The sequence below is a fragment of the Medicago sativa genome, chromosome 2, assembly GCF_051527215.1.
Source record: "Medicago sativa cultivar Bolivia chromosome 2, Bolivia_mono, whole genome shotgun sequence".
Lineage (NCBI taxonomy): Eukaryota > Viridiplantae > Streptophyta > Magnoliopsida > Fabales > Fabaceae > Medicago > Medicago sativa.
Genome location: NC_140750.1, coordinates 56,412,166 through 56,435,203, shown reverse-complemented (window position 1 = coordinate 56,435,203; position 23,038 = coordinate 56,412,166). Strand labels below are relative to the sequence as shown.

General features: G+C 32.3%; 1 pseudogene; it reads right to left on the bottom strand.

Moving 5' to 3' along the window:
• Positions 1 to 19,557: 19,557 nt before the first annotated feature.
• Positions 19,558 to 21,529, bottom strand: LOC146949151 (F-box protein CPR1-like; annotated as a pseudogene).
• Between the last annotated feature and the right edge of the window lie 1,509 nt (positions 21,530 to 23,038).

The following is a 23,038-nucleotide window of genomic DNA, read 5'->3' as shown; positions in this document are numbered from 1 at the left end:
AACATTCGTCGACATATTTTTTTTATTAAAAATAAAGTCAATATGATTTTTGTTTCTTATTTTATTAACTTCATTAAATATTATACCTCAAAAATCGTTAGTGCTATGATCGTTAAAGAGTTATCCCATGTGCATTTTTATTTATAAAATTAGACATAAAGGCATTAAAAAAAGTGTTATTAAAAGACTTTTACATGCATTATGCTATTAAAAGGACACGACATATATACTTTAAAAAAATTTGAAATACAGACTTTGCAGAAAATTAGTAAAATTGGAATTTAAAAAATCACCGGTTATTGTTCAAATTTAATTTTGGGTAACATTCGCTTCTTCTTCAAAACTTTATTATTATTATTATTTCTATAATTATATAATTTTTCCATTTTATTGAATAATCTTTCCTAAAAAATGTTTTCAATTGATTTTTTTTCTTTTATAATATGCTAAAATTTAGGCTTTCATTTTGAATCAAAAAGTTGAGATTTTTCATTTTTAATTTTTTTTAAATTTACAATTTAAAAAAAATGATAAAATATTTGGGGTAATAGTCACTTTGGTCCCTGAAATTGTAATGGGTAGTCAAAATAGTCCTTCAATGTATCAAAACTTCAAAGTAGTCTCTGATTGTGCATTTTGTTAGTCAAAATAGTCCTGAACGTTAAAATATTTCATTAATATTGTCAGATTAGTCCTCCAATATACTTACTTATTGTCATATTAGTCCTTATAAGTACACGTTTATTGTCATTTTAGTCCCTATATGAAAAGAGTTATTGCGAACATTGAGAGGTTATTTTAGTGTCAAGGACTATTTTGACTAACATAATGCACAATCAGGGACTATTTTGAAATTTTGATACAATGAAGGACTAAAATGACTAATCATTACATATTCAGAGACTAAAGTGACTATTACCCCTAAAATATTTAGATGAGTTAGGCTTCGGAAGCTCATCAGGGTCAAAACAAATCTCATGGCTCGAAGAGCATTTAGAGAGGTACTTGTAAATCATTCACTAAAGAAGTCCTCGCGCAAGCACACCATAAGTTAAATCAATTACCTTGCAGTTAAGTCAATTCTTTACCAATTGAGTCTACCTTCCTTTGTAATGCTACTATTAGTAATTTAGTATTAACTTATAAAAAAAAATTAAAGACATGTTACCATATTTAAAAAAAAAAAACATGATAGCAAATATTAATACTAATAATATCATTCAATTCTCCTTTTAAATATTGTTGTTATTACTATTTCTATAATTATATGATTTTTCCATATTGTTAATTTTGTTTCTTTGGCTTAAATGTCACTTTGGCCCTGTAACTAATTTTAAAGTTCAATTTAGTCCCACAACTTTAAAATTGGTCAATTTAACCCATAAACTTATTTTAAAATCTCAGTTTGGTCCCTTAATTTTAATATAAGTCAAATTGATCTCTTAACTTGTGTAAGTTAGTGCAACTTGATCCTTTATCGTATAACCAGATCAAACTTTGTTAGTATCATTAACAAAAAAACACCATTAAATAGAAGCAAATTTATATGTAGTACAAACCTATGGAATATCATCTTTTAAAAAAGGAATAGGTGTAAAAATATGATGACATATTCAATTTCATTATTTTTAGAAAAGTAATAAAGACCGTTTAGTGGAAATTATATTGTTGTATATTGTATGATTATTTTTAGGGAAAATGATAATGAGCATTTATTCCCTAAAATAATAATAATGGGTATTTAGGTGTCTTTATATTTTTTTTTGTTAACCTTATGGTTCCTAAGAGAAGAGTTCAACCGCGAAGTAACTAAAATTTGAGTTTTCCAAAAAAAAAATCATTTGATGGAGTTCATAAACAACTTGAGCCAAAATAAGTGATTTTCATATTTATTTTTTTAAATTACTATGATTACGATTTCAAAATCAATCAATTTTAATTTTTCAAGTTTGGAGAAGTGTTTTAAAAGTATTGTTTTTCCGTAGAATTCAAGGATGGAACGAATATTGTGGAAAGAATTAAATATGGAGTCGTTTTTAAACCATTTACGATTATAAGTTTTGTTAATAGAATGGATGCTCCTTAAAAAAAAATGAATGAATACAAAGATATGGCGTTGAATAAAACATTAATATTTTTTTCTAAAAAAATTTAATAATTTAATAATCATTAATTAGAATATTATTTTTAATAATAGTATGAATTCATTCAAATATTTCATAAGGATGAAGGAAATAAAACTAAAAAAATCAAAAACATTATACACTAACGCAAGGTCTTGTTTTTGTTTATTATTTATACGCCCATTAATTAATTAACTTTGTCCTCTCAAATATCTATTTGTTTTAATTATAAAATATTAGTTTTGTTGTTGTCTGTTTTAAATAAATCAAAGGAGCCATAAAAACAATTTTTTTTTAAAGGAAAAACAATTTTTTTTGTTATCTACAAAAGAAAATAGAAACATGAATAGAGATTCGGTCAAAAACAAAGAATATAGAAAAAAAGCACCAAAAGAAAAATTTAAAAGAAAATATGAATAGAAAATAGCAACATAAGAAGTCACAATAAAAAGTAACATGTCATTAAGAAATAAACAAATAAAAGAAAAGAGAATGGGGTTGAAAACAACGATTTTTTATGGGAGGAAGGTGTAGATGAAAATAATGAAAAACAAATTGTCTCTATATATAGGAAAAAAAATCATGTCATTATCAATTTTGATTGGCTCATGAAAAGTAAATGAGTCATTGATCCATTTTGATTGGCTAACAAAAAGTAAATGATTCAATATCTATTTTGATTGGTTGACAGAAAAACATTAAATGAGATGAAGAGCAAGAAGATGCCACGTGTACTATCGCCTATAGAGGTATGCTTTTGTATTATATAAAGATTAACGACAATTTAACTTATTTACTTTGTTATTTTCCTAAGAACCCATAATTCAATTTACTACATTAACCAATTTTTGCGAGTGCGTTGCACGGGGCAAATACTAGTAAACTTAGACGTGTGTGACAACTTACAAATATCAATGACAACCAATAATCAAAATAACCGCAAACAACAACAATCTAGATTTAATCTAGAAACCAAGTGCATAACAAAACCACAATCGAACCAAAATCGTGTTACGGTGCCAAAATCATGACATGGTGTCAAGATCATATCACGATTTCAGACTTTCAACACACACTAATTTTGAGCCATTCCTCAACAATTCTCTTTTATCAAAATACACTGAAAAAACAAAGTCACAAAAACTCAGTCATCCAAGTATTTTCCTTGAATTCGTGATATGCTACACATCCAAAACAAATAGTCAAATAACGTATGAAATCTCATGATAAACTTTAAACATAACTGCATACCTGATGTAAGATTTTTACATGTCATAAACTATTTACACGTGAGTATAATATAAGATCGTTTCCATAGGGAGTTGCGTATTTCATAAGCATTTTCACAATATTTATCATATTAAATGTTTGGGTTTAAAATGTTTGTTTGTGTAAACCTATAAACTATTTGACATAAAATAAACATATAAGATATAGGGCTATTTCGCTTGGGGTCAGAGACATTCAACCAAGCGTAACAGCTGCAATCTCTCGATCAAATAACGGATTCTAGCTTTTTACACGATATTATCACAATCACTCGACAATATCATTCGTGTCCAAATGATATCGTTATTTCTAAGGAATCGTTTAAAAGTCGATTTCCCAAACTATTAAACAATCACAAAGTCGATCGGATCGTTTAATCGACGATTTCCCAATCTATTAATCGATCCAAAAGCATTAAGTTCTACATTAAAAGTGATTATCAAAGATTAACATCTATGTCTAGAGTGAAAACTTAAGATAGATTGTTCTTCTATTCCTAGATTCAAAAGTATTTGTCAATATCATTTTGAATCTCAATAAAGCATTAAATAGAAGAATAACAACAATATTGAATAAATAAGCTAGAAACATATATTAAAAGATCAAGAGTTACATAGCTTGTTTGAATACCTCAAAACCCACAAGGGTAGATGTAGCTACATATGTCTATGATAGCTTTGCAAAGGATGAAGAAAAAGTGAAGATTTCATGCCTAGATCCATGATGTCTCAATAAATCTTAGGTTGAATCTACTCTTAACTACCTTGCTTTGTGTTTCTCTCTCTAGAAAAGCCCTAGTCTCTCTCTAAAACCATAAAAATATGAATAAAACAGTAATGGAATGAGTGGAAAAAGAGAAGAAAACTATTTATATGGGCAGAATTCGTGTCTGCACGCTTAAGCGTGCTACGGTCGCTTAACCAAAATATCTTCCGTTGGCCAATTGGGAGCTGCTACGTGTGCCTTATCCACTTGCAACTGATGAACTTTGCTTGAGCGTGTGGGAATCGAGCAGCTAACGTACAAAACCGGAACTCTCTGGACCTTGGTCGCTTAAGTGTGCCCTTGGTCGCTTAAGCGTACAACTCTTTTCTTCAGAAGCGTGCTGTAAGCGTCTGGGTAGCGTGCAGAATGGTTGGTCACTGGAACTTGCACGCTTAAGCGAGCTGGGGTCGTTTAAGTGTGCTGACCTTTGTTCAGGAGCTTCTTTCTTGGTCCTTGCTTGTCATTTCCTGCATAAATTGGGTAGAATCAGACATGTAAAGAATAAATGGTACAAATACAATCAAATGGTAGTTTTTTCCCTAGATAACTTGCATAACAAGTCATTAAAATGCCTAGATTAACACACAAAATATGTTAACTTTAATTTTGAGCACTTATCAGTACCTTCATTTTTATTGTATTCTTTATGATATAGTAAGCGTTAAAATAAAGGGTTCAATATGTTTTTGGTCTCTATAAAATTGGGACCCTTTACATTTAGTCCTTACTTAATTTTAATAGTTCTTTTAGTCCTAATTTTTTTTCTACACTTAGTATTAGTCCATCCTCAATTCAAATTTGTTTAATTTCTGCTTAAACTCTTGAGTTTTTGAACAACTTTTCGCAAGCGTGTTAAGAACATTACTAAAAGTTTCTCTGCAAAAAAATGTTGCAAAATTTGATTTTTACGTCCAAATTTTGTTAATTTTATCTTTAACTTTTGTCGTTTTAAAATATTCATATTTAATTCGTTTCATGTTAAAAAATTCTAAATTTTAGTAAATGAACATTTTATAGTGTTCTAAACTTGTCTCAAAAAAATCGTTCAAAAATTTAAGAGTTTAAGGATAATTAAACAAACTTTGTTGTAACATGGACTAAAATTAGAAGTAATTTTTTTTGTAGGGTCTAAAAAACCTATTAAAATTAAGTAAGGACTAAACTTAGAAGTTCCCAATTTTGTAGGGACCAAAAACATATTTAACCCTAAAATAAAAGGTAAATTACACTCATCTTGCCTAATGTTTTCTTAAATAACACCAACACTCCTCTAGTTTTTAGCCAAACACAAACCTCCCTTAAATTTTATTAAAAGTGACCAATACCTCCATTATAATTAACACTACTAGATCAACACGTTAATGTCCTCGTGAGCTTAGTTCAGTTGATAGGGACAATACATAATATATACAAGGTCTCAGATTCAAACCCTGACAAAAAAAAATCAACGTGTTATATGTTTAGTTAAGACCTTCCCACTCTCATTCACCTTCAACGTTTCCGTGTCATATGAAGCATGTAACTCCAATAGAACACTTCTCGACAGCACCTTGTTACATCCTGATCAAAACTACTAATATGTTTACTTTGATTAAACGTTTTTGTCGTGTCATATAAAGCATGTAACTCCAATAACACATATTATACAAAGAGAAGCTCAGTTCAAACAGCAAACCTTATATATGAATCTTTATCAATTGATCCAAGAAGAAATATAGAATAGAAGTATAATAATAACAATATATAACGATAGCCAAGGAACCACATGAACTCCTCATAATTTAGGCTACTTTGCCATTGGAACACAAAGCCAAAGACCACCGGTCACAAAAAACCACTATGGAACAAAAATTGTGCATTCAATCTATCCATGCTCACGGTTAGCCAATAACTCGAAGTTCCAGTTGAAGATACAACAATTAACAAAAGGCACACAATGAGATTCACTTGATTCACGTGTTGGATTTGACATATGAGGATGAAATTGATAATAAAGGTTCAAACTTTGAAATTGTTGATGAACAATCTGCCCAAGAATTTGATAAGGGACAAGTGAATGAAAGAGAACAGAATTAAATATTATACAATTGCAAACCGTAGAAGAGAATGAATGAAAGCGGAAGGTGTTAGGTAAGACACAATTAACAGTGTTCTAAGGTGTTAATTGTAAGGGAGGTATTTGTCACTTTTAATAAAATTTAAGGGAGATAGGGAGAGAGAGTGAGAGAGAAGGGAAGAGAGAGAGAGAGAGGAAGATAGGAGAGAGATGGTAAAATTTTAAAAGAAAAATCAATCCTAAGAAATCTCAGGTTTTTATGAAAGACTCATTTGTGCTAAAATTTCACTAAAAAGTCCACAAAATTCAATTTATTAAACAATTCTCCGAAATTTGATTGATTTTGAATATCACGAGACGTTTTTTTAAGTGATGAAGTGTCTTGATTAAATGTAACAAGACTTTTTTAAATGACAAAGTTTTGATTGAATACCGCAACACTTTTTTAAGTTGTAAAATGTCTTGATTAAATACCACAAATGAAGAAGTGTTCATATACTTTACCATAAGTTTGTATACAAGGTTTTTCTTCAACACCTACCCCAACTAAAAATGGAATTATATTCGCTATCCGACCTATCCCTATTCAATCTAATTAAAGACCCAATAAGTGGACATTTTCATAATAAAAAAGTCTTCTAAAATCCCTTATAATCATAATCCAATACACCGAAAAACATGTAAAGTATACAATCTCTTCTTGAACGCATGTTCTCCATTCTCTTTTACGGAATGTGGCACAACACCAATAAATTCATCATTCTGATTATGCTTTAATAAAGATGGCCTCAACCTAACGGCGCCGACAGATTCGACCTGAAAAAAAGAATGGTGTCAATAATAAGGTCTTAAAGATATTAAGGTTAGGGCACTCGTTAACATTTCCTTTTAAAAAATAGTTCGCACATCAATCTTAGCAGGCATCAAAGCTATTTTGAAGAATTACTATTTTTACAGAAGTGGAAATCGGAACTAATTTATCAACATGTAATTAAACTTTGGATTTATCAACTTGACTTATCCAAGCATCTTCTGATGCTAAAATCATTGCATTCCTTTTTTCATAACCAATGTCATGTTCAATATGGCTCGTCTTTCTTTTGTTTAACATTCCATATCATCAAGGACAATAAACAAAACATGCTGAGATGAAGGATAGATATCATAAAGGTAGTAAAAATAACTTTAAGATGCTAAATGATGTAAAATATTATCCCTAAACATCTGAAGAATTGGAATATCAAATTGATTTACCTTTAGACTTGACAAGTTTTGTTCTTTTTAATTTTTTTTGATGCTGCTACGTGCCGAGATGAAGGATAGATATCTTCTACCTCATCATCACGAGTAAGCTCAATATCTTTTTCCCTTGCTTTGGCAATGATTGTATTAACGTCACAACAAAGTTCACTAACATCTTCTCTTACTTCAGCCAAGAAAGCCTTAACCTCACGAATAAGTTCACCAGCTTCTGCTCTTGCTTCGTCACTTACTTCGGTAAATAAGGCCTTAACCTCACGAGGAAGTTTGTTAGCTTCTTCCCTTATTTCGTCACTTACTTCGGCAAATAAGGCCTTAACCTCACCAGGAGCTTCTGTTCTTATATCGTCACTTACTTCAGTAAGTAAGGCCTTAACCTCACCAGGAAGTTTGTTAGCTTCTGCTCTTATTTTGTCACTTACTTTGGAAAATAAGGCCTTAACCTCACCAGGAAGTTTGTTAGCTTCTGTTCTTATTTCGTCACTTACTTCGGCAAGTTTGGCCATAACCTCACCAGGAAGTTTGTTAGTTTCTTCTCTTATTTCGTCAATTGCTTCGGCAAGTATGGCCTTAACCTCACCAGGAAGTTTGTTAGCTTCTTCTCTTATTTCGTCACTTACTTCGGCAAGTATGGCCTTAACCTCACCAGGAAGTTTGTTAGCTTCCGTTCTTATTTCGTCACTTACTTCGGCAAATATGGCCTTAACCTCACCAGGAAGTTTGTTAGCTTCCGCTCTTATTTCATCACTTACTTCGGAAAATATGGCCTTAACCTCACCAGGAAGTTTGTTAGCTTCCGCTCTTATTTCGTCACTTATGGCCTTAACCTCACCAGGAAGTTTGTTAGCTTCCGCTCTTATTTCATCACTTACTTCGGAAAATATGGCCTTAACCTCACCAGGAAGTTTGTTAGCTTCCGCTCTTATTTCGTCACTTACTTCGGCAAATATGGCCTTAACCTCACGAGGAAGTTCGTTAGCTTCTGCTCTTATTTCAGAAAATAAGGCCTTAACATCACAAATAAATTCTCTAGCTTCTGCTCTTACTTTGGCAAAGAATGCTTGAACCTCACAAGTAAGTTTATCTCTTGCTCTGGCAATGACGGCCTCACCCTCGTGTTGCAGATCTGGAAAAGAATAGTGTTAAGTTTATCGTCTTAAAATATCAAGGTGAAATGATTGATAATATAATAACATGGTTACATGAAACAAGCTTATCAGTTGTGGTTTCTTCCAAAAGGAACTGGTAGCTGTAAAAAAACAGATGACGCATTACAAATTATTAATGTTCACGGGTTACAAGAGAACGAACACAGGTCAGTACACAATTAAGAATCGTTCTATCCATAATTCATCATCATCTTGCCATGCAGAAAATCATTCATCTCAAATATAGAATCTATATATGAACTCCTAAATATAAAAACCAAATTGAAATTAAAAAGAGTTAGCACATCAATCTTAAGACCCCATTAGACCAATGACAATAATCAAAACTTGAATAACATGGGTATGAAAACTAGTTTATGAACATATGAAGAATTGGAATATCAAATTGACACACCTTCACGTGATTGTTCTAATGCCATTTGCCGATGTCTAGGACAGATATCCTCTACGAAAAAGACAGGCACAAAAGAAGTTAATTAGAAGCCATCAAGTGAAAATAAAGGGAAATCATTTGTACACTGTTAAAAACTTACTTATTTCATATCGGATATACTCCATACCCCAACGTTTTGTAACCGCGCACATGTCCTTCTGCAACAATTTCACCACACCACAATGAGACACATTCTTCTTCTCATAACTAACCTAACCTATTTGGTGCTTATCAATGATTTCAACCAACAAGAGTTTTAAGTATTATGACTTGAAATTGAAGTAGCTAATAAGATGCATGACTCCTTAAATTAGAAAAAGGAAATAAAAATTGAAGAAGCAACCAATTGAAGAAACTAAACTCACCAAAATCTTGTTACTGAGTGCTTCAATTTTGTTGAAGGATAGGTCAAGAGTAGTGTCAGCAACCTGACGACGCGATGCAGCAATAATCGCATCAGTGAGAGAAAAAATGGGATTGTCAGTACTATAAGATGCCAAATTAGGATCCACAACCTGCATGCACACGAAACAAATAGAAGAATATCATGAAAATAGAAAAGGAAATAGGTGACCGAAATTATTTAGACACTCGAATGTAAAGAAGCATGAATAGGAAACCTTGACATAAAGCACACAATTCATGGTGATAGGTAGGTAGGTGGCGGTGACAGAAGAAACGTTAGAGACTTGGAGGGCTTCTTCCTTGAGAGAATGTACATATGCGATTCTATCCACCAATGGAATCATAAAATGCAATCCCGGGTAGAGGGTCTTATGGTACTTTTTAAACCGCTCGATGACGAATGCTTTGTTCTCAGGCACTATCCGAACACTGCAGTTAATCAGACGAGGATGGTCATCAATAATATGTTTGCCGGTGCAAAGATAGCGGAGAAAGGAGGAAAGGGAAGGGTTGTGGTGACATGTCGAGGAACGTAGCGCAAGAAAGCGGACGGAGGAGGAAAGGGAATTAGGGTTTTGGTTGCTTGGCAAGGAACATAGCGCTCTTCTAGCAATCATCATCGTCACCATTTTCTTTTTTGTTGTTCTTTAATTCTCAAATTTTGTTACTATTCATTCTTTTCTTTTCATGTGCCTTACCTACCTTTCCTTCGGGCACGGACAATAGATACCCATCTGCCATTATTTTTGGTTATTTGGGGCCGTTTGTTACGGATTAAAATAAAAATGATGTTGACATAAAATAATTTAGAGAATTATTTTATGTTACGATAAAATATCACTTTTTTATTGAACAAAAAATCTATTACGATAAAAAAAGAGTTTTACGGAAAAAGAGTTTTTCAATAAAAAAAAGAGTTTTTCATGTGCCTTACCTACCTTTCTTTTTCTTTTTTGTTACTATTCTCTCTCCTCTAAAAAAAATCTATTTTATTTTAAGCTGCTCCTAACAGCTTCTCATTTGAAGCTGTTTTTAGATTATTTTTAGATTCTGATTTTTTTTAAAATCTGTAACAAACGGATGCAAAACTCTTAAAAGTGATTATTTGTTTAAAAAAAGTGATCTTTTTCTTAAAAAAGTTATAACAAACAGACTCTTTTTTTTTTTTTTTGAATAAAAGGATAGAATTGAATTAATTCAAAAAGTCATGTACATATGCCTCACTAATGGAGGGGGGTATATCCTCAATCCAGATTTTACCCGGATCAGATAGAGCTAATTGTGCTAACAGGTGGGCCGTAGCATTACACTCTCTGTGAGTAAACATAAATTGACAGATGTCAAATTCTGATTGCAATCTTTGGATTTCTAGGATAACATAACCTAAGTAAGTTCTATCTTCATTATTGTTGTTGCATATCATCTTCCAGACTTTCTCGTTGTCCCCTTCAAAGACAACTTTCCTGAATCCACAGTCTCTAGCCAACCGCATGGTGTAAAGAACTCCTATAGCTTCTGCTAGCGTCGCATTTCCTGTCCCAAGCACCTTCCATGTAGCTGATGCCATAACCAAACCCTCGGAGTTCCGAACAATGGCTCCTAAACCCCACCAGCCTGGATCCTGGAGATTCGCATCACTATTCGCTTTGACAAGGTGAGAGTCCGGCTTCTTCCAGCTTGTGGATCGACGGGATTGATGAGTTTTACGAATTTGAGGGCTAGGATCTAGCTTATTGTCTGCATGCTGATCTGGTGTGTTCGCTGTGATGAACTCAGAGATGCTGGAGTAAGCTCGCTGGATGATTTCTTCTTCAGGTAAACTTCTGTCTTCGAACACACTTAAATTACGCGCAAACCAGATGTAGTAGGTTATAGCGGCTATTTGAATGACTGTTTCAGAGTTTTCTTGTTGTATGTTGTGGATCAGCCATTCTGGAAAGTTTATTATAGGTTGATCTAGAATTTTAAGGTTTAGAGAAGATCCAAACCATACTTTGGTAACCTTAGGACATTGCATGAAAGCATGTGTAGTTGTTTCAAGTTTTGAATAACATCTGGGGCAAAGTGGGGGGCCAGTTATTCCCCTCTTCTCCAGTGCACATCTGAGAGGCAGTGCATGGTTAATAATTCTCCATAGCAACATTTTGTGTCTAGGTATCGTCTGGAGAGCCCATAGTTTTTTCCAATACTGATTATTACTATTGCTGATAGAAGGGAGATCTGATTCCCTATTTTTCCAATTTTGGATAGCTTGATACCCGCTTTTCACCGTGTAAGAGCCATGATCTTCATGCATCCACATGTACTCATCTGGGGTGAGAGGGTTTATGAGGGGTATTTGTTCAATACTGTCCTTGTCCATAGGAATAAAAGTGTCTTTGATAATATTAGTGTTCCAACTGTGATCCTCAGAATTGATAAGATCCTTAACATGTGTGATATTATTTCTTCCCCTGTTATGAGATAAGACTTTGAAGTTGTTATGAGTTGGGATCCATTGATCATTCCAAATATGAACAGTTTTACCATCCCCTATTCTCCAGCATCCCCCCTTTTTGAGAATCCATATAGACTTAAAGATACTTCTCCAGGCATAGCTGGAGTTGTAACCAAGAGATGCTTGTAAGATATCAGAGTTGGGAAAATATTTAGCCTTGAAGCATTTGGACATGAGAGAGTTGGGTTGAGTGTGAAGTCTCCAGGCTTGTTTGGCCAACATAGCCAAATTGAAATCCCTTAGATTTTTAAATCCTAAACCACCTGAGTGTTTAGATTTAAAAAGATTTTCCTTCTTAGTCCAATGAATCTTTCTAGTAGTGTCATTGCCACCCCACCAGAAAGAACATGCAGCTTTCTCAATCCTATCACATAGCCCTTTAGGAAGGAGAAAACAGCTCATAATGTAAGTTGGAATGGCTTGAGCCACTGCTCTGATGAGGATACTTCTACCCTCAAAAGATAAACTTTTCTCTTTCCAACCTTTCAATTTTTTCTGAATCCTGTCCATAATAAAGTTGAAATCTTGCTCCTTGGATCGGCCAAATTGAGTTGGCATTCCAAGGTATTTTGTAATAGAAGAGCTAATTTTAACAGGGAGAATGTCTTGGAACTCCTTTTTGATATTGTTAGAGATGTTGGGGCTGAAAACCATTTCTGACTTGGCCATATTTATGTGTTGGCCAGAAGCCTCCTGATAGGTATTAAGAATGTTCATAATCATTGTGGCCTCTGCTTGTTTGGCCCTACAAAATAATATACTATCATCAGCATATAGCAGGTGGGTTATAGGGGGGGCATTGGTTGCTATAGAAATGCCATGGATATGGCCTTCCTTCTGATTCTTATCAATTAAGCCAGAGAGGACCTCAGCACAAAGGATAAAAATATATGGGGAAAGTGGATCTCCTTGTCTGAGACCTCTCTGTGGTTGAAAAGTATCAGTAGGTTGCCCATTAATCAAAACTGAAAAGGAAACAGAACTAATACAATCCATAATAGTGTTAATAAGTTTTAAAGGAAACCCCATAGCAGTAAGAGTGTTATTAATGAAGGACCATTCTAAGCTGTCATAAGCTTTTGCAATGTCTAATTTGATACCCACAAAACCATTGTTATTTTTCCTAGGTTTTTTAAGGTACTGAAAAGTTTCAAAAACAATCAAGGAATTATCTGTGATTAACCTCCCTGGGAGGAAAGCACTTTGAAATTCCTTGACTATATTTGGTAAAATGATTTTAACCCTATTAGCAATGGTTTTTGTGACAATCTTAAGAATGACATTGCAGAGACTTATGGGTCTGTAATCAGAGGGTGTAGAGGGGGTGTTAACTTTAGGAATGAGGCATATATAGGTAAGATTGATATCTTTGAGGTGGCCACCATTATTTAAGATATTTAGAATGAAGTCTAAGATATCAGGGCCTATGATGTCCCAGTATTTCTGGTAGAACATGGCTGGGAGACCATCAGGCCCTGGAGCAGAGTTAGCCTTTAAGCTTTTGATGGCTTCATGAACTTCTTGCGCAGTAAAAGCAGAGTTCATCAAGTCATAATCAGGCATAGACACTCTGTTTTTGACTTCATTAAAAATGTCATAATTAGGATTAGGATTAGAACTGGTGAAAATATTTTTAAAATGTTTCAGAAAAATAGAATGAATAGTCTCACTGTCCTGCCAGGTGTTGCCAAAAGAGTCTTTGATGTAATGTATGGTGTTTTTTCTGTGTCTTTGGTTAGCTTTCTGGTGAAAATACTTGGTATTAAGATCTCCCATCTTGAGCCAGTGTGCCTTTGCTCTCTGAGACCACCAAAGTTCCTCTTGTCTTAGGAGGTCATCCAAGGCTGCTTCAGTGGTGTGAATATTATTCCAGCTATCTGTGTTTAGGGGTCCTTCTTTAAGTCTAGCTAGAGTGTCTTGGAGAGTGTTGATCTTTTTTGGGATGTCACCATACTTGGTCTTTCCCCATTTGGCCATCTGGTTGAGGGTTTGATGAAGCTTTATAGGGCTGGAACCATGTGTGTCTTTCCATGTATGTCTAACAATTTGGGTGCATTCCTTATCTTGTGCCCAAAGTTGCTCAAACCTTAATAATTTTTTTGGTCTGGTAGCTTGATGTGTGCTTCTGAATTCATGAAATTCAAGCAAAATAGGGCAATGGTCAGAAGAGTATCTAAGAAGATGTTTATTGATATAATTTGGAAAATTATTAATCCAGTATGAATTAGCACAGAATCTATCTATTCTCTCCTTAATATGTGTATGATCATAATGGTTATTAGCCCAAGTATATTTGTGGCCATAATAGCCTAAATCAGTTAAGTCACAGCCATTTAAAGTATCATTGAAGAGAGTTGTGTGATAGTGATCTATACCATTCCCTCCTGACTTTTCTGAGCTATTAAGGAGGAGATTGAAATCTCCAAAAATGAGCCAATTGGAGGCATTTCTATTTTGAGAGAGATCCTTAATAAGTTCACAAGTAAGATATTTTTGGGAATGATATGGATATCCATAAATGCCAGTAGTATACCAGGAATAGTTCATATTACTAGAGGTAATATACATGTCAATGTGCATTTTATTAAAATGAATAATATTCACATTTATTACATTGTTCCAGAGGATGGCCAGTCTCCCAAACCTATGGCATTTATTCATACTACAATCAACTAAAAACATATTAGAGAGGGGGCCACAAACTAAAGTAGACTTAGCTTTTTTGACGTCGAAAATAATTTGAAGATGGAGTCACAAACATTTGTTATCCATATATATACAGAATTTGCATAACATTGTTTCTTTTAACTATTCATAATATTGGGCTACATTTATATTTAAATTTGAAAACCAGTTGAGTTACTAAAATAATTTTTTCCAAAAAAAGTTCCAATCAAAAGTAGTTAGCTAATTATATAATGATGTAGATTCTTATCATTTAAATTTATTTATGAATATTATTATAAATATATATATATATATATATATATATATATATATATATATATATATATATATATATATATATATATATATATATATATATATATAGAGTTAGGATCCGTTGACACCAGGTGTCAACGAATTCGTTGACACCAAATATTAACCATTGATTTCTTTTCATCTAAAGGCTTGTATTTGTTCATTTAAAACACTAAGTGAACCACTCTCACTAGATTATTATCCTGTCTTTCCCAAAACGATATCTTAATTCTTTTCTTCTTCTTCTTCGACACTACCCCTTTCTTCAAACGACACCATCCAACATACTATCCATAGTTTAGATTTATGTAAATTCATACCAATTTTTTTAGAATAAATATTACCAAACAAAATTTAAAATAAATTTGACTATTTAAATATCTCTGCCTTCGTTCAAGTTTAGAAATTTGGCTTGAATTGGGTCAAATGGGTTGGTTGTGAGATGGAGCTGCAACCGATGATGACTGGAAGTGGCCAGAATTTCCAATTTCATGTTCTGGAATATAGCCACAACAAAACAATTCATCTGGCCTTTGTTCTCAATCTCATTTTTTGTGATACCAAGATCCAATTTTTCCAATCGGTGTATGTATCGTATCAAAGCCACTTTTTATTTTTTGTTACTTGTTACAATTGCATATATTCATGGCATAACCACATATTCTGAGAAGAGACAGACAACGATCTAATCTATAACATAATCGCGTGGGAGTGGTTCAAGTAATATTTCAAGTGGATTAATGTAAGCCTTTGGATCAAAGGAAATCGACGATCAGTATTTGGTGTCAACGAATTCGTTGACACCTGGTGTCAACGGATCCTGTCTCATATATATATATATATATATATATATATATATATATATATATATATATATGAAAATATTATTTATATGGTCTATATTTTGTTAATTATTTTCTTTTTTTTTTTTGACAAGTCTATGTTGTTAAATTTAAATGTTTTAAATAAACTTGAGTGGAAGAAGGAGTGTTTTCCTATTCTTTTTAGAGTTTAACGATGATGGGTTGACATTTTAAAACAATTCTGCACATATAATCAATCAAAACATTTAGAATTGCCATATCAATTAGAGGAGTGTTATTTGAACAACCATTTGGTTGACAACTTTTGGTACAACCACAATTTACAAAGAAAAATTAGATATTTGCACGAAAACCAAAACAATAGAGAGATAAAGTAAAAAGTAATGTGAGTATGAGAGAGAAAGTTGTCACAAAAGTTGTCACAAAATGGATTTCAAATATCATTTCTCTATCAATTAATATGTTTAATTTATGTGACAATTTTCAATGTTTTGATTGGTTATTTGTGTAAAGTTGTTTTGGACTGTCAACCCACCACCGCTAAACTCTTCTTTTTATCAATGTAAGAATACTTAATTCCCCTCGTATAACTTTTGTGGTGCAAAGATTAAGTGAAGAATATTGGTGCCACTTGAAAAACAATTTGGATAATATAAGTTACTATTCAGTTTGTCGCACAGATAGTTTTTAAGGGTGTGTTTGGATGAAGGGTTTAGGAGGGGAAGTGAGAGTTTACTTTTTATTTTTAAATTATAGACACTATGAAATCTTTTTAAAAAGTTAACATATTAACATGATAAACGATCATATAATACTTCAGTCACACTTAATTTATTTTAGAAAAACATGTTATATAGTCCGTAATTTAAAAAAGAAAAGTAAATTCTCTCATTCCTTCCCCTCCTAAATCCTCAATCCAAACACACCCTAAGCATACATACATATATTGTCTCCCTTGCCAGGACTGTTCCTATGAAATTGAAGACCCGACTCATAATATATTAGGCCCTAATAAAATAAAATAATTTTTTTCAAAGAACATTGTCTTATTTAATTGAAAATAACATTCATAAACATAAAAAATAAGCATATAACTACACAAAAAAGATTCATATTCTAATCAATAATATAGAAATAAAACTTTAAATGAAAAACTTTATCAATATTTTAGGTTGTTATTTTCCTTAGCTAGTACATAGGCAAAAAAAACTTTATAACATTTTCTTAGAGAATAATATAATGTTTGTCGTTAGAATTTTGCTATTTTATACAACAAGTATGAACAACAAATTAAAAGAAATGCTGCAGAAAAAACAAGAAGAAAAAAAGTATATTGTGCTTTTATTATTAATATATTAATATTAATTATCTATAAAAAAATTAATTAAAGAAGAAAAGCTGGAATGCTGGAATATGTGGGAGTTGAACCCAGGACCATTGGAGTTCATGCAAAAAAACTACTATTAGACGGTCTAATAGACCGCATCTACAAAGTTGATGATGTAAGTCCTTTAATAGAATATATTCCATTTTTACATGCATTATATATACTAGCAAAAAGACGAGCACTCATGTGCCCGTCTTTCCGTTCTTTTTATTGAGCTAATGTTTGAAAATTATGAACAGTTTTTTTTTTTTTTATGAAATTATTGCGCTAATGTTTGAAAATTATGAACAGAGTTTTTTTTTTTTTTTTATGAAATTTTGATTTTTATTAAAACTCAAAATATAAATGTTTGTTGCTTTCAAGATATAACAAAACAAACTAACCATGATTATCTATTTTGTTTTTTTATTAAAGCTAAATGTTTAGCTTCACACATGAATAAAATCTTCCACCCATCTCTTTGCAATTTCTTATTCTCCTTATAACTCAACCTCATCTAGAAATAAGCATATGATTTTTGCTGTATCCAAAACTTAATATAGCAGATCCAGAGTCTTTTACCCAGTGAATGTGAGACAAACCTCATTTTATCCCTAATGGTTAATTAATTTTCTGCCATTCAAGATGACTGCGTAGCTCTAATAAAAGAAAAGAACACATGCACCTTAGTTTAATAACATGCAACTTTATGTGATTATCTCAATAAAAGCTTCCTACATTTTCATCTTCAAATAATGAAAAAAATCTAACTCTAGGAGAAACTAAGGAAGTAAATCAGAGGACTAGAAATCTTGCAGTTTACATGTGCCATTGGTGGTAAAAAATGCACGCCAAAATTTCATATTTCATAATGTCACTTGTTCACTCACCCAATAATCCATTTCTAGAGAAGTAGTGAACGAAGAAAATTTAATGTACCTTTCTTAATAAGCAAAACCTAATAATAGCCACACCACATGTACAGTATATATAACAACGTCTATGTTTTCTTAGAGAAATCCATACAATCCCTGTAACACATGTTCTCCATTCTCAATTAGGGAAAGTGGCACAGCATGAGCAAGTTCATCATTCTATTTCTACTTTTGCTTAGGCAATGATGGCCTCAACCTCACGACACAGGCGATCCTGCCCTGAAAAAGAATGGTGTTACTGTTAATTATAAGGCCTTCAATGTATGAAGGTGGATTGAGTGATAATATAATAAAAAGGTTACATCAAACATGTTTATTAGTTGTGGTTTCTTCCAAACCCAAAGCTTCTCCAATGTGCACATCATACTTAGGTTGATACCATTCCGTTTTTGCAAGAACAAACGCACATACCTCATCCCAGATACACATTCCTATTCCAAATCTATTTCCATGATTAGGAAAAGAAGCATCATTATTGCATTTCATTCTACCTATACTCGGTTTGTGCCATTTAACCAATCCAGAATACTGATTTTGCGACCCAACATTCCCATCAACCGTTGAACTCACCTGCACCTTTCGAGCTGCATTCCATTCAAATAGCATGGATGTTGCACATTCCAACACAAAACTATCATTCCATACTTTATCGTTTTGTGGTTCCACACAATCCAGAGTATGCACGCAAACCGAGCTGCATCTCCGAAATTCAGATCCTGAACAATGTGAAAGATGATGTTGCTGCATTCCAGCCCTTGGTTCAGAGCTGTGTGGACATTATTCTTATTGATTATAAGAATAATGTAGAGTAAAATAATACTTTTGTCCCGATGGCTAAAACACTCTTAGCAGAATTTATCTTGAAAGATTAATAATATTCTCCATTTCTTGGAATTCTTCATTGTTATTCATCACATTACTACTTTTTCCCTTTCATAGGCCTCTCTATGGGCATATGTTGTTAAGTAAATTTGTTGAATATGTTTTACCAATTGTTATTGTTAGTAAAGTGTTAGTATCTAAACCAATATTTCATATTTCTTAACTGCTATGTGTCTCTTCCTTATGATAAACAAACATTACATATAAGTGAAGAACAAATGATCAATGTTCATGGAATTTGTGAGTATGAAATGAGAATATTCTAGTAAAATCAAACGCAAATGTTATTTTTTAAAGAAGTTAAGCTAGCTCACCCAACCACGATGCAAATGTTAGAATCTATAGAAAGCATACACTACATGTCATGGACAAAATCAACATATCCACAATCTTAACGGTAAACCGCTTCATTTCTTCCTGAAGATAGATCAATTTCAAAGACAGAAGTCAAGAGACAGAGAGAAAGGAAAGGAATGATTACCTTGAATGGTTCATTATCAGTTTTGAACTGAATTCCCAAAATAAATGCAACCAAATAGAGAGATGCACATATAGACTTGCAACTGTTATATCTTTCACAAACTTTTGAAATTATATTACAAATCCAAACATTAACAACTTGTTCTCTCTCTTACACAGCATGACATAGAATGTTAACATAATTTTAAAAGACGGCCAAACACCCAAACCCAATGTAGTACGCGTTTACAGAATTTATCATCAAATGATGTTCCGACAGGCTCGTTAGGAGTGTCAAAATTAAGACGATAATGAACACGAGCTAGTTAAATGGCTTTTTCAATTGGACACACAAAATTTTATACCTTGCATGAAGCTGCTGACAGCATAATATTCCAACAAAATTTCTTTGTAACTTTCTTTGTAAGAGTTTAGTAATTGTTTGATATATATAACCCCATAACATCAAACTATCATCAACTACTAATGCCAAAAACTCTCCAACTACTGGAATCCAAGTTGAGTGAAATAAACAATGCAGCTATTAAATCAAATGACAAACAAATATAGCATATTCAAACTAATGCACAATTTACTCGCTCATATTCAAAACAAGTATATATAAACCATACAACATCAAGACTTTACTGACACTCCTTCTTTGTAATATATGTTTCCTATAGTTGAGTTGGATCATTCATTTGCATTCTGCAAAACAATCGGTTAATCATCTTTCTTTAAAGCATTTCAAATAACTTGATATTTTCATCAAGTCAAACGTATACTTACAAATAGAAAGATAACAGACTTTCAATATATAATTTATAAAGAAACAATATTCATAATTATAAAATGGTTAATTAATTTTTCATATACTGCATAATCATAATTATGATAATGAGTGATTGACAAACCACTTTTTATTATTCAAGGTAAAATGATCGTAATAAACAGAATCGTAAATCTCTTAGTTGAGAACAAGAAATCCAACTTGATTGAATTCGATACACCACTTTTTCTTGTAAGTTATTCTATTTGATGGTGCTTCTTCAAGACCGATTTCCTCAACCATGTGTGTCCTTAAATCATAGCAGACTAATTTTCCATCGTTTATTTTTTGGAAGAATATATCACCATTCCTCCCTACTCCAATAGGTTCCTGAATATAGGAGGGCAAAGGTCCAATAGTGAAGAGTTTAGTCCATGATTCACTCACACCAAGTTCACCTAAAATTAATATGTCAAAGGTAGTCTTGCCTACATACCAAGAGATCAAAGCGATGGACCCATTTAACATCACCAATAGTGCCACCATACCATAATCATTGGGATCCTCTAAATCTAATTTGTGATCTATTATGGGCGTGCTTGTTGTAAAAAACACATAGCTGCTGAGGTCAAATGATACCAAGCAAAGTTGATCATCAGTTTCACACAACCAATGACATATTCCATCATTCGTGTTTAATAGATCACTGTAGTGTGAACGCGAAGGCATATTGACATCAAGTTTTTCCCAAGTGTTACATCTTAGACTATAAATCTCCCATACTTTAGGATAATTTAGACACCTAATAATCTTATAGTCATCACTAACACGGTCATAACCAAATCCATGAAAAGAAATCAAAGAGCTCCAATCAGGTGACACAGACTCCATAGGACTGGGAGGAATGACATTGACTTCATTTGTTGTTGGATTCCACAATACAAATGTTTTATCACCTTTGGAAAGGCAAAGAGTTCCGTTAATAGTGCTAGAATCCAAAATATAAAAGATAGGGTGCTCCGTTTGAAGTGGAGTTGGCAAGTCCAATTTAAGTCTATTCTCAAAGCTCTGACTTGACAGTAAATGCAAAGAGGAGGCAGTGCTGCGACCTTTATGGACAACCTGGTGTATGATGAGTGATGTATCATCGTAGTAGGAGTGAGAAATAGATATGAAATTATCCCTGAACATGGTGATGAAATACTGGTTTTCAAATAAGAGAGACCATGTTTTGTGTACACATCCAAAACGCTTTAAAGATTTTAAAGGAATTTTCGACAAAACTAATAATGCAAGATCTTGAGGTATGTGGTTTCTAACCTTTTTTACAGCCATCGAGGGAGTGGAAGGAGTTATTACGGAAGAGGATGTGCAAGGTTTGCTCGTGTATTTATGGGCTTATAAACAAACAATGTTCTTGAATACTTAATTCACAAGTAAGGGTTTGACAAAGATTACATAATTCATAAGTTTTCCTTTTTTAACCTTAGTTTGTTTCTCAATAACTAGTTTATTTACCCGGCGTTGCCCGAGTTAAATATATAATTAAGGATGAGTGAAATTTGTTATGTATGGTATTTGAATTTTTTGTTACAAAATTACTTTCATCTTTTGATACTTATTTTCTCCCCCCTCCCATAAAAAACATAATCTTAATATCTTTTAATTTGAAATTGTTTTTAGATTTTTTTTTAGATCCTGGTTTAAAAAAAAACAATAACAAAGAGAAATAAATAATGCTCTTAAAAGTGATCTTTTTTAAAAGTTATAACGAAACCCCATATACCATGTTTGTAACAAATTTAAATAAAAATGATTTTGACATTCAATAATTTAGAGATTTTTTTTACTATTAATTAACATTAAAAAATAATCAGAGCATGTTTGACATTCAAGGAAGAGAGAAAGGTTTAATGAGAACGAACCTCGAGAAAAATTATGGATAGGTAAAGAAAAAAAAGAGGAAAATATTAGGGTTTTTGTTGAGGTAACATGGATAATCACAAACTAATGATGCAAATTTAGAGCCAAAATTTTAGGGTTGAGAATTAGCATTTAAAGATGCAAATTTAGAGCTAAAAGTTTAGGATTGAGTTGTTGCAAACCTAAAAAGGGATTAGTTGAGGGAAAAAATTAGGTTAAGTTGCTGCAGACGTAACAAAATTAATAAATCAATAGTATATATATAAAGTAAGGTTTTTTATGCCATGTGTCACTTCCACGTTTATTCTCAATATTTTTATTATTTTTTTATATTTTATTTGACATGAATATCTCAACAAACTTTTGATCTTATCCACTAAATATTTTATTTAATTTTATATTTAATTTCTAATATTTTATGTAGCCAAAATATCTCAACAAACTATATATAATACTTTCAATATTATCCATTAAATCTTCCTTTTTTCTTCTTCTTTTTTTTAGGAAAAGAAGTTTCAATTAGTTATTATATAATCTTTTAGCATCATATTATTCAATTAGTTTTTTCATTGAGGAAAAAAAAAGGCTTCGGTTTGTTTTTTTTTTAACTATAAATAAATGAGATTTTGTTAATCACCAAAATCACATATTTTGAGCAGAAACCGAAACTCAAACCTTCTTTGTTTCATATACTATTATCTCACACTGGGTCTATTTGATGCAATAGAAATACCTTTCTGTGAGTTTTTGACAGTTGTTCATGTGCACGTTTACTTTCATATTAACGTTTATATTTTTGTTTACTAAACTCATTTTTCTATCTAGCATAGACATCTCAAGTTCTCAACAAATAATCCACATCTACTTTGATTTTATCGTCCAAATATTTTATTTGTTTTTTTTTATTTTCTAATTTTATTT